The 9186-nt window shown below is 61.9% G+C and overlaps 1 long non-coding RNA gene across 3 annotated transcripts; it reads right to left on the bottom strand.

The window, feature by feature from the left end:
* Positions 1–6817: 6817 nt before the first annotated feature.
* LOC124513397 (uncharacterized) lies at positions 6818–8810 on the bottom strand. 3 transcript variants are annotated; one of them, XR_006962382.1, is made up of 4 exons: positions 8693–8810; positions 7780–7888; positions 7104–7198; positions 6818–6856 (listed from the first exon to the last, which is right to left on the bottom strand). It is a non-coding gene; the product is annotated as an uncharacterized LOC124513397 (long non-coding RNA). The 3 variants fall into 3 exon arrangements; XR_006962381.1 differs by lacking the exon at positions 8693–8810 and adding an exon at positions 8166–8256; XR_006962380.1 differs by lacking the exons at positions 6818–6856; positions 8693–8810 and adding an exon at positions 8166–8256 and having other exon boundaries at positions 7080–7198.
* Between the last annotated feature and the right edge of the window lie 376 nt (positions 8811–9186).

Below are 9186 nucleotides of genomic sequence, written 5' to 3'. Positions count from 1 at the left end.
AGACGACACCTGGGGCGGGTTGACCCGGGCTCCGGCCTGCGCGGACCCGGCCGACAGGGGGCGCTCACAGAGGCCAGTTCGCCGGGGTGCTTCGCCGGTGGTCGTAAACGACGGTGGGGAGCCACAGCCCTCGGCAAAACCCAGGATGCCTCAGGGAGGGGCCCAGCTCTTTTCTGGTGGGGGGTGGGAAGAGGAGAGAACCGGGCGGGATCTAGGAATCCCGCACCTATTAACACTCTGGGGCATTAGTGGTCTCATTCGGCGCTCACCACCCCCTGGAGACCTGAGTGGTCTTATCCTGCCCATTTTGCAGATGAGGAAACTGAGGTTCAGAGGAACCACACGTCTAAGGACCTCCAGCAGATCGGTGCCCACGTGGACTCAGGCGGGTGGTCCTCTCTTTAGCTGGGGAAGGGTAGTGGGTGGAGCATCCCCCCCCCCCATTTGGTCCCCTAGGGGCCCGCCAGCTGCAGATGCCCTCTTCGTGCCCTCTTCCTGGCCGTTTGGGCAGCACCACTGGAGATTCCTGGAAGCTCCTCCCGGGCACACCCCTCCCCCTCGCACCCGCCCACCCAGTGACTGAAGGATTTGCGGGGGGGGGGGGTGGGCGGGGGGCGAGGAGGGGGGAACTTAGAGGCCACCCCCCCCCCGCAGCCCCTGGTGGGGGGTGGCTAGGAACCCGAGCCCGGAGGGCCTGGGAGCTCCCGACCCTCCCTCCAGCAGTGCCCAGCATTCCCTGGCCTGAAGTCCTGCGGGGCACCGGGGTCTTGCCGACACCCAGGAGGCCCTCGGGGGCCGGGGGCTCGATCTTTTGCAGGACAGGGCGAAGCAGACGGCTGGACGGGAGGGCAGGCCTGGGGCTCCCGGAATCCCACTGGGACGGGAGCGGCAGGGGTCTTCAGGATTTAGGGGTGCACCTTCTGTGCCTCGGGACTTCCGCCCCCAACCCGGGTCTCAGGCTTGCGGAGTCCCCGTGTCCCTCGCCCGGGGTGGGGGTGGGGGAGGGAGGATTTCCTTGAACTTCCCAGTCGGGACCAGTGGGAGTGGGGGCTCGGTCCCCTGCAATCCTAGGCTCCCTCCGTGGGGCAGGGCGGGTGGGGCACGGCCTGGGAGAGGAAGCCTCGAGATTCATGGCATTCCCTGAATTTCAGTCCCGGCCACGGAGTCGGCCTCTCCCAACGCAAAGCTTTAAGAGGGAGGTTCCCGCGAGCTCCCCGGCGGCCGCTTGGTAATTGGTTCATCGATTAACAGTTGGGTGTGGGGGGCGCTTCAACAAGGGTGGGGGGTGGGCGGCTGATGAGGGACCAGGCCCTGGGGAGAGGTTGGAGGGAGGCGGGGAAGTCGGTAATTCCAGGTTGGGGAGGGTCTTTGTGCCTCCCCAAGGAGGCGAGGACCCCCGCGAGGCAGCCCTGTCCCCCCCACCACCACCCTACCCCCGGGTGCCAAGCGCCAGACGGGCCCCCTGGGCCCCTGGAAGAATTGGTTCCCAACAGCCAACCTGTTCCCATAGCCAGAAGTTGCCATGGTGACCCCCTCCCACCTTCAGCTACAGCTTTTCCAGTAAAACCACTGCAGAAATCCATACTTCCCGACAGGCACGCCCCCCGGCCCCCCACCCCCCACTCCGCGCGGTCTGGGAGCTCCCGGGAGTTAACCCTCAGCTTGCCGGCGATGCTGTTTGGGGGAGTCCGGGGACGGAGGGCCGACCACGAGGGGCCTGGAGAAGGTAGACGGGGGGGATAGGCCCGCTGCCCTCTCCCTCAAGGCCGCCTCCAGCCACTGGAGCAAGTCCGGGCGGCTGGAAGGGAGAAGGGAACCGGGCTCTCAGCTGAAGGCCCCGCCTTGGAGCAGCATTGCTGGGGCACCCAGGCGGCTTTAGCGCCACCAGAGTGCAAGCCGAGCGCCTCGGGGACTCCAGCCCTCCGAGGGTGACTGGGTATCAGATCTACCCAGCCTGGCCTGCAGTTTCTGGCGGCCTCAGCTCGCCCCTCCCTGGCCTCTGCCCCTCCTCCCCCCACAATGCTTTCCTAGAGGCAGAGAGGCTCCGCTCAGGTCCAGCAGGGTCACCTGCTGCCCCTCCGGCGAGGCCGCACGCCCACAGCCTGGCTTGGTCTGATGGGCTGTTGGTGTTGGACGAAAGTCCCTGACAGCTTAGGGTCTCCGCTTCCTCCCCTGAGGAATGAGGCTAAAGATCCCAGCTCCTTGCCAGTTTGGGGGAGAAGAGGGGTTCCTTTCCCCGCTGGGCCCCCGGGACAAGGCCTGCCTGCCTCTGTTGGGGGAGGGGGCCCCTGGGGACGGCCAGGCTGTGCAGCCCAGGGGTTGAGCTCTGTGGCTCAGCCTACCCTCCACTTCTAGAGCCTTGAGCATGGAGGTGCTCTAATTGTTCTCTCTGCAGCCCTAGATGAATAATTGAGAGGTCTTTGAAGAGAATTAATTAGCCCATTTATTGACTGTAAATGCTTTGCTGCAGATGATAAAGGGAAGGCTCACCGCCTGTGCGGGCTGCCTGCCGACTAGGGCCCACAACTAGACATTTAATTTGCACCCAGGGTTCCCTCAGCATGACCAGGGCTCAGCCTTTGCTGGGAGCTGGCCCCTTCCCCCCCCCCCCCCACCGAGAAAGGAGCTGGTGGCTGAACCCCGGCTTCCGGGCACCCCTGGCATCCTGCTGCAAGGTTGTGTGCCCCAGCCCTAGCTCTGCTCCGTTTATCTCCCAAGAGGCAAGGGAGGGCTGCTCTCCCTGCAAGGAGCACGGATGGGGTCTGTCCACTGTTGGGAGTGCTTTCCCTAGCACGTTGGACTCCTGTCCTGGGGCCAGGCTCTGGGCAGGGCCCAGGACCCCCAAGGGGAGAGGCACCCCACCACGGGGGACCTGTCCTGGGGCTGGTTCTGGACTCTGTGGATCTCTCTCCGTGCAGCGATCCTATGGTGCCCGGGCCCCAGGCCGGGGTCAGGTCAGACGGTGGGACCCAGGCAGGCAGAGGTCCACCAGCCTGGACAGGGTTGGCTTGCTAGGTGGGCGCTAGTGATTCATAAGGACAGCAAACATTTCTATACCTTTCATTCCGGGCCAGGCCCTGGCACATATATGGATTCACTTGGTCGTCCTGACAAGCCTGTGTAGACCGTGTGAGGGTGGGGGGCGTACTTGTTCTCTGGTGGGTCCGCAGGGCCTCAGTGCAGAACCTGATATAGCCAAGGGCTTATGGAAGGAAGGAAGGAAGGAAGGGAGGGAGGGAGGAGGGAGGGAAGGGGGGAGGCCTGCCCAAGGGTCAGCCCCTGCCTGCGTGGCCGCTGGGCACCAGTGGACGCAAAGAGACACCAGGAGACCTGCCTTAGGAGCCCCAGCCCCGCAGCTGTGGGCATGGCCTGGGGATCAGAGACGTCCTGCTGTGTGAGTAGGAGCCATGGCTCTTGGTTCAGCTGAGCCATGACGGAGCCTGGGCTGAACCACAGCAATGGCGGGCGGGGAGACTGTGGCAGCTGCCACAGGTGGAGAGGAGGGAGGGGCGATGGAGTGGAGTGACTCAGGGACCTGGGGACAGGGGGCAGAGGAGTGGACAGGACCCCAGACCTGGGTGAGGTTGTTCGGGAAGCACCGTGAGCTGGCTCTCGCCCGCCCAGGCAGCCCCCCGGGGGAACCTGGATGGCCCCCTTCCAGATGTCTCATTGTCCTTCTGTGCCGGGACAGGCTGCCCTGTGGGGGCCACGTCAACGGACTCCCTCTTCCTGTGCCTTCGGTTGGGTTTCACAAGCAGGAGGCGCGGGCGGAGGTTGTGGGGGCGGGCGGTACAGAGCCCAGTGCCGCTGGCTCTGTGTGCGTCCCTGTGCTCACACCCGCGGCTCCTACTGGGCAGCCCTCCCCGTCCCTTCAGCTTTCTTTCGAGGGCCGCTGTCCGCATCGCTGTTTGTTTTTCTTGAACATTTACTACGTGCCGCGGACTCTGGTACATCCGGGCAGTCCCAGAAGACGGAACATTTGCACAGCTGACTTACTTAGGCAACTATCCCAAGTCACCAAGTTGGTGAATGTTGGTGCTGAGGCTTGAACCCACATCTACCAGACTCCGCTTTGCGGTGTTGTCTGTAGTGCTGTCTCCTGCCTCCTGCTCCTCCTGGCCTCTGGGGGCTGCCCCTCCCTGCCCTCCACCTGGCGGTTACGGTGGAAGCCTGTGGCCACCTCGTCAAGGGCTTCGGCAGCTGGGGAAGAGAAGCTGGCCTTCCTCGAGGTGCTGAAGCTAGGCGCGTAGGGCCCGGGGACAGGCGGCACGTGGCCCGGGAGGAGAGGAGGAACCCTGTCCGGAATGCTCTGGGTCTAAGGGATCTTGGAAGCTTGGAGGCAAGATGCCAAGGGGAAGAGTGGTTTAGGATCGTTCTCCATCCGGCAGCGTGTGGGTCAGATAGAAGGCAGTGCTAGACTCTTCAGGCCGTTCTGTGCTCACCAACACCCCGTCAACTCCTTTTCTGCTTAGCTTCACCAGGGAGCACCTCTGTCGGTCCCAATACTGACTAGTGGCTTCGCTTGGGTTCCGGGAGAAACCCCCTGTACCAGCCAGCCATTGCCGTCATTGGGCCACATAACGGTCTCTAAATCTGAATGGCCTCTAGCGGTAAGAATTGAGTTTGGCTCTCATCGCCGTGGGTTTGCTGGGGTTCAGCAGATCCAGCCTGGGCTGTGGGCTGGGTCCGGGTTTGCTTCATATGTTTTATTAGCCTCCTTGGACCAGCGGGCTACCCGTCGTGTCCCCGGTGTGTGCTTCTTCCGGACCATCTCAGCAGTACGAGGGAGCTCATTGGTTGTACTAGCACGTTTCAGCCTCTACTCAGTGCACATCCCCGGTCAAAGCAAGTCACATGGTGCCGTGACCCCAGTGTCTGTGTCTCCCCAAAACCCGATCTTTTTTTTTTTTTATTTTTTTAATTTTTTTTAATTTTTAAAAAATTTTTTTTTTCAACGTTTATTTATTTTTGGGACAGAGAGAGACAGAGCATGAATGGGGGAGGGGCAGAGAGAGAGGGAGACACAGAATCTGAAACAGGCTCCAGGCTCTGAGCCGTCAGCCCAGAGCCCGACGCGGGGCTCGAACTCACGGACCGCGAGATCGTGACCTGGCTGAAGTCGGACGCTTAACCGACTGCGCCACCCAGGCGCCCCCAAAACCCGATCTCGATGGCACCTCAATCTTGGACTTCCAGCCTCCAAAACCGAGAAACACCCACCCAGTCTCTGGTGGGTGTTCTGTGACAGCCGCCTGGACAGACAGCCCAAGATCAAGGCTATGGATTGCATAAATCTGTTAGAAGGGAGTGAGGGGGCTGGATGGAGAACTCAGTCCCTCTTTCAAATTTTTATTTATTGTTTAATTTTTAAAGTGTGTTTATTTGGGGCACCTGGATGGCTCAGTCGGTGGAGTGTCTGACTTTGGCCCAGGTCATGATCCTGCGCTTTGTGGGTTCGAGCCCCGCGTCGGGCTCTGTGCCGACAGCTCGGAGCCTGGAGCCTGCTCGGGATTCTGTGTCTCCCTCTCTCTCTCTGCCCCTCCCCCATTCTGTCTCTCTATCTCCAAAAATAAGTAAACATTTAAAAAAATTATAAAAGTAAATAAAGTGTATTTATAAATAAAGTGTGTTTATTTATTTTGAGAGAGAAAAAGGCTCAGAGAGAGACAGAGAGAGAATCCCAAGCAGGCTCTATGCTGTCAGTGCAGACTGGCGTGGGGCTCGATCCCATGAACCCTGAGACCTGAGTCGAAGTCAAGAGTCAGAAACCTAACTGACTGAGCCACCCAGGCACCCCTAATTTTTAAAATAATCGTCATCATGGGGGGGGGCGCCTGGGGGGCTCACTGGGTGACGCGTCCGACTTCGGCTCAGGTCACGATCTCACGATCCGTGAGTTCGAGCCCCGCGTCGGGCTCTGTGCTGCCGGCTCGGAGCCTGGAGCCCGCTTCGGATTCTGTGTCTCCCTCTCTCTCTGCCCCTCCCCTGCTCGCGCTCTCCCTCTCTCTCCTCTCTCAAAAATAAACATTAAAAAAATTACAAAAATAATAGTCGTCAAGATGAGTGTGATGTGGTTTGTTGTCTCACGGTGGCTTTGATGTGCCTTTCAATCTCCTTTTGACCCAAGCCGGTTTGAGATGGGTTTCTGTTTCTTGTCACCAGTCCTGGGCAGGGCGGGTTCAGTGGCTGTAATGAGGGATCGGCCAGCAGTGCTATGGCTTGTGGAGAAGTTCACTTCTCTTCTCTCGTGTGACGGCCCAGGTGGGTGCTCCCAGTGGCAGGAAGCGCTCCTCCCCTTGGGGACCCAGGCGGGTGGTGGCGGCCCTGTCAGCTCAAGGTGGAGCTTGTGAGGTGGCTCTGCTTGGAATTTCGTCCCAGAGCCACACCTGCTGCTGGAAGGGCTGGGCCCAGAGGAGAGAGCGGACTTTGGAACAGCGCCAGCTGCTGAACGCCCTGCACCCAGCCCCGCCGGACCCCAGGCCGCGACCCTGCTGCTGAGTGTGTGACGGGTGGACCGTTGGCGGAAGGAGCCTGCGGGCACGTGCGTGGAGGGAATCCCAAAAGGCCACCGTGGGAACCCCCACGTGAATGGTGGCCTCCAAAAGACAGGACCACCTCTTTAAGAAAAATGTTTTGTTTTTAATTGTTTTTTGATGTTTTTATTTATTTTTGAGACAGAGAGAGACAGAGCATGAGCAGGGGAGGGGCAGAGAGAGAGGGAGACACAGAATCCGAAGCGGGCTCCAGGCTCTGAGTTGTCAGCACAGAGCCTGATGCGGGGCTCGAACTCACGGACCGTGAGATCGTGACCTGAGCTGAAGTCGGACGCCCAACCGACTGAGCCACCCAGGCGCCCCTAAAAAAAAAGTTTTTTAATGTTTATTTTTGAGATAGACAGAGACAGAGCACGAGCAGGGGAGGGGCAGAGAGAGAGGGAGACACAGAATCCGAAGCGGGCTCCAGGCTCTGAGCCGTCAGCACAGAGCCCGACGCGGGGCTCGAACTCATGAACTATGAGATCATGACCTGAACCGAAGCTGGACGCTTAACCCACTGAGCCCCCCCCCCCAGGCGCCCCATGACCGTCTCTTAAACCCCAGAACCTGTGACTGAGGCCTTGTTTGGAAACAGAGTCTTCGCAGGTGTAATTAAGCTAAGGATCTCACGGGAGTCATCTGGGACTCTCCAGTGGTGTCCCCTGTAAGAGAAAGGAGGGGGAGATCTGAGGCACAGACCCAGAGGAGGAGCCACGTGAGGGTGGAGACTTTCAGGGACAAGGCCACAAGCCCAGGGACAGACTGGTGCTCCAGGAGCTGGAAGGAGCTGGAAGGGGCAAGGAGGGAGCCCGGCCCCGCCCACACCTTCACTTCGGATCCCCGGCCTCCAGAACCGGGACAGAATAAATTTCTCTTGTTGTCAGCCCCCCGGCTCGCGGCAGTCTGTTACAGCGACCTCAGCACACCCTTCCGCGGGGACGCCCGGACTCGCTCCAACAGCTGCACAGCCGAGCCCAGAACTGGCCGCTGGGTCCCCGGGTCCCTGCCGGGGTCGGCCTGCCCTCTCCGTTAGCCCGACTTCGGGAGCTGGTGTGGGGAGGGGACCCCAAGACCTGGCTGGGGGAGGAGGGGCCTGAGACCCGCTTCTGTCCCAGGATGAGGTGTTTGGAGGCTGATGGCAACTTGGAAAGGAGAGCTCGTGGCCAAGAGGGGGGCTGTGGCATCTAACATACGCGCTTCCTTCCCCCCCGGGGAAGGAGGGTCGAGAAGGAAGCCTCCGTACCCCTGCTCTCTGCTGAGCTGATTTCCGTGAAAACTCTGCTTGTCAGCCTGGCCCAAGCGCCCCGGGGCACGGTATTGAACCTTTCTTGAGGTGCTCAGAGACTTCGGATCTGTGGTCAGATGGAAAGAGATTTCCTGCCTGCTCAGTGCCCCGCGCCCCAGCCCCCCTCCCCCAACAGGGGTCTGTGTTTCCCCCCCCCCCCGTGGCCCTTAGCACCGGGGCACGGAGGAGGCCCCCAGAAGAGGGCAGAGCCAGTGGGGCGTGGACGCCCACCCCACCCACCCCTGTGGCACAGAGGCCACCTGTAGCTGGCAATGGGGCCCCGGTGGTGGGCAGGGCACAGCGGGCCTGTGGGAGGTGGAGGGGCCACTGGGGGAGGGACTTACCAGCAGGCAGCGCTGCTGAGACCCCAGGAGGCCCTCGTCCCTTCCCGTAACGACAGAGGTAATGACGGCATGGGGTGGGGTGCCAGCTTCTGCCTCCAGGGCCCAGCCCCTCCCCTCAGCTGTCTCCCACCTGCTCCCCGCCCCCACTCCTCTCTGCTGGCCCTCTGCCAACTGAAAAGCTGGGCCAGCGCACCTGTCCAGGTACAGCAGGGCCGCTCGCAGGCGGGGGCTCCCGCCCCGGGTGGTTCACCCTGCCGAGGATTTGGGGGACACCCAATGCCCCCCTTCCCTAGCCCGGCCTCCACCCAGACACCTTCCCAGCCAGGCTTGGAGCGAACAGGTGCCTGCCCGCAGCCCCACGCCTGCCGGGTGGCTCTGGGGAAAAGTGTTCCCCACCCGCCTTGGGTGGGGCGGGGGGCCCCCCCGAGGAGGCCTCCCTCCAAGGGCCTGCCAGGCATGAGGGGAGACAGAATTTCTCTGGGCAGGTGGACAGGATCTCCTCCAAAGCTTCCTGGGACACTGCTCACCTTCACTCTATAGCTGGCACGGCGGGGGTGGGGGGGGCGCGCAGGGCTGAGGTTGCCGGCTGAGGCTGAAAGGACACTTCCTCCCTGCCTCCCTTCCCCTCCCCCAGCTTTCCTGGGATCTGGGGCTCCTTGCCCTTGCCCAGTCACTCAGGTGCAGGGAGGGGGGTGTGGAGGACTTTGGGCAGGTTCCCAGGGCCTACAGGGCGGCCCCCTCTTTTCCCAGAAAGAGGAAGGAAGGCCCGGTATCTGGGGCCTCCATCACCACCCTCTCTGTGGCCAGAAGCTCCACCCTGAGACCTGGCCTCCTGGAGACCGGCCTTGGGGGGGCGGGGGGGTGGAGATGGTCCCCCAGGAGCACCCCCCACCCCAGGGCGGACGTCTGCCCTCTGTGCTTCAGGGCCAGCCCTGCGGGGTCTCAGGGGCCAGTCCCCTCTGTGCCCGCTCTCCCAGGCCCAGTGTGGCCAGGGACAGGGGCCAGGCTCTCCCGCTTCTCC

This window comes from Lynx rufus, unplaced genomic scaffold (genome assembly GCF_022079265.1).
Source record: "Lynx rufus isolate CCGP_SWC_20201006 ecotype Redwood Valley unplaced genomic scaffold, mLynRuf1.p SCAF_18, whole genome shotgun sequence".
NCBI lineage: Eukaryota > Metazoa > Chordata > Mammalia > Carnivora > Felidae > Lynx > Lynx rufus.
This window is presented reverse-complemented; position numbering and strand designations above follow the sequence as displayed.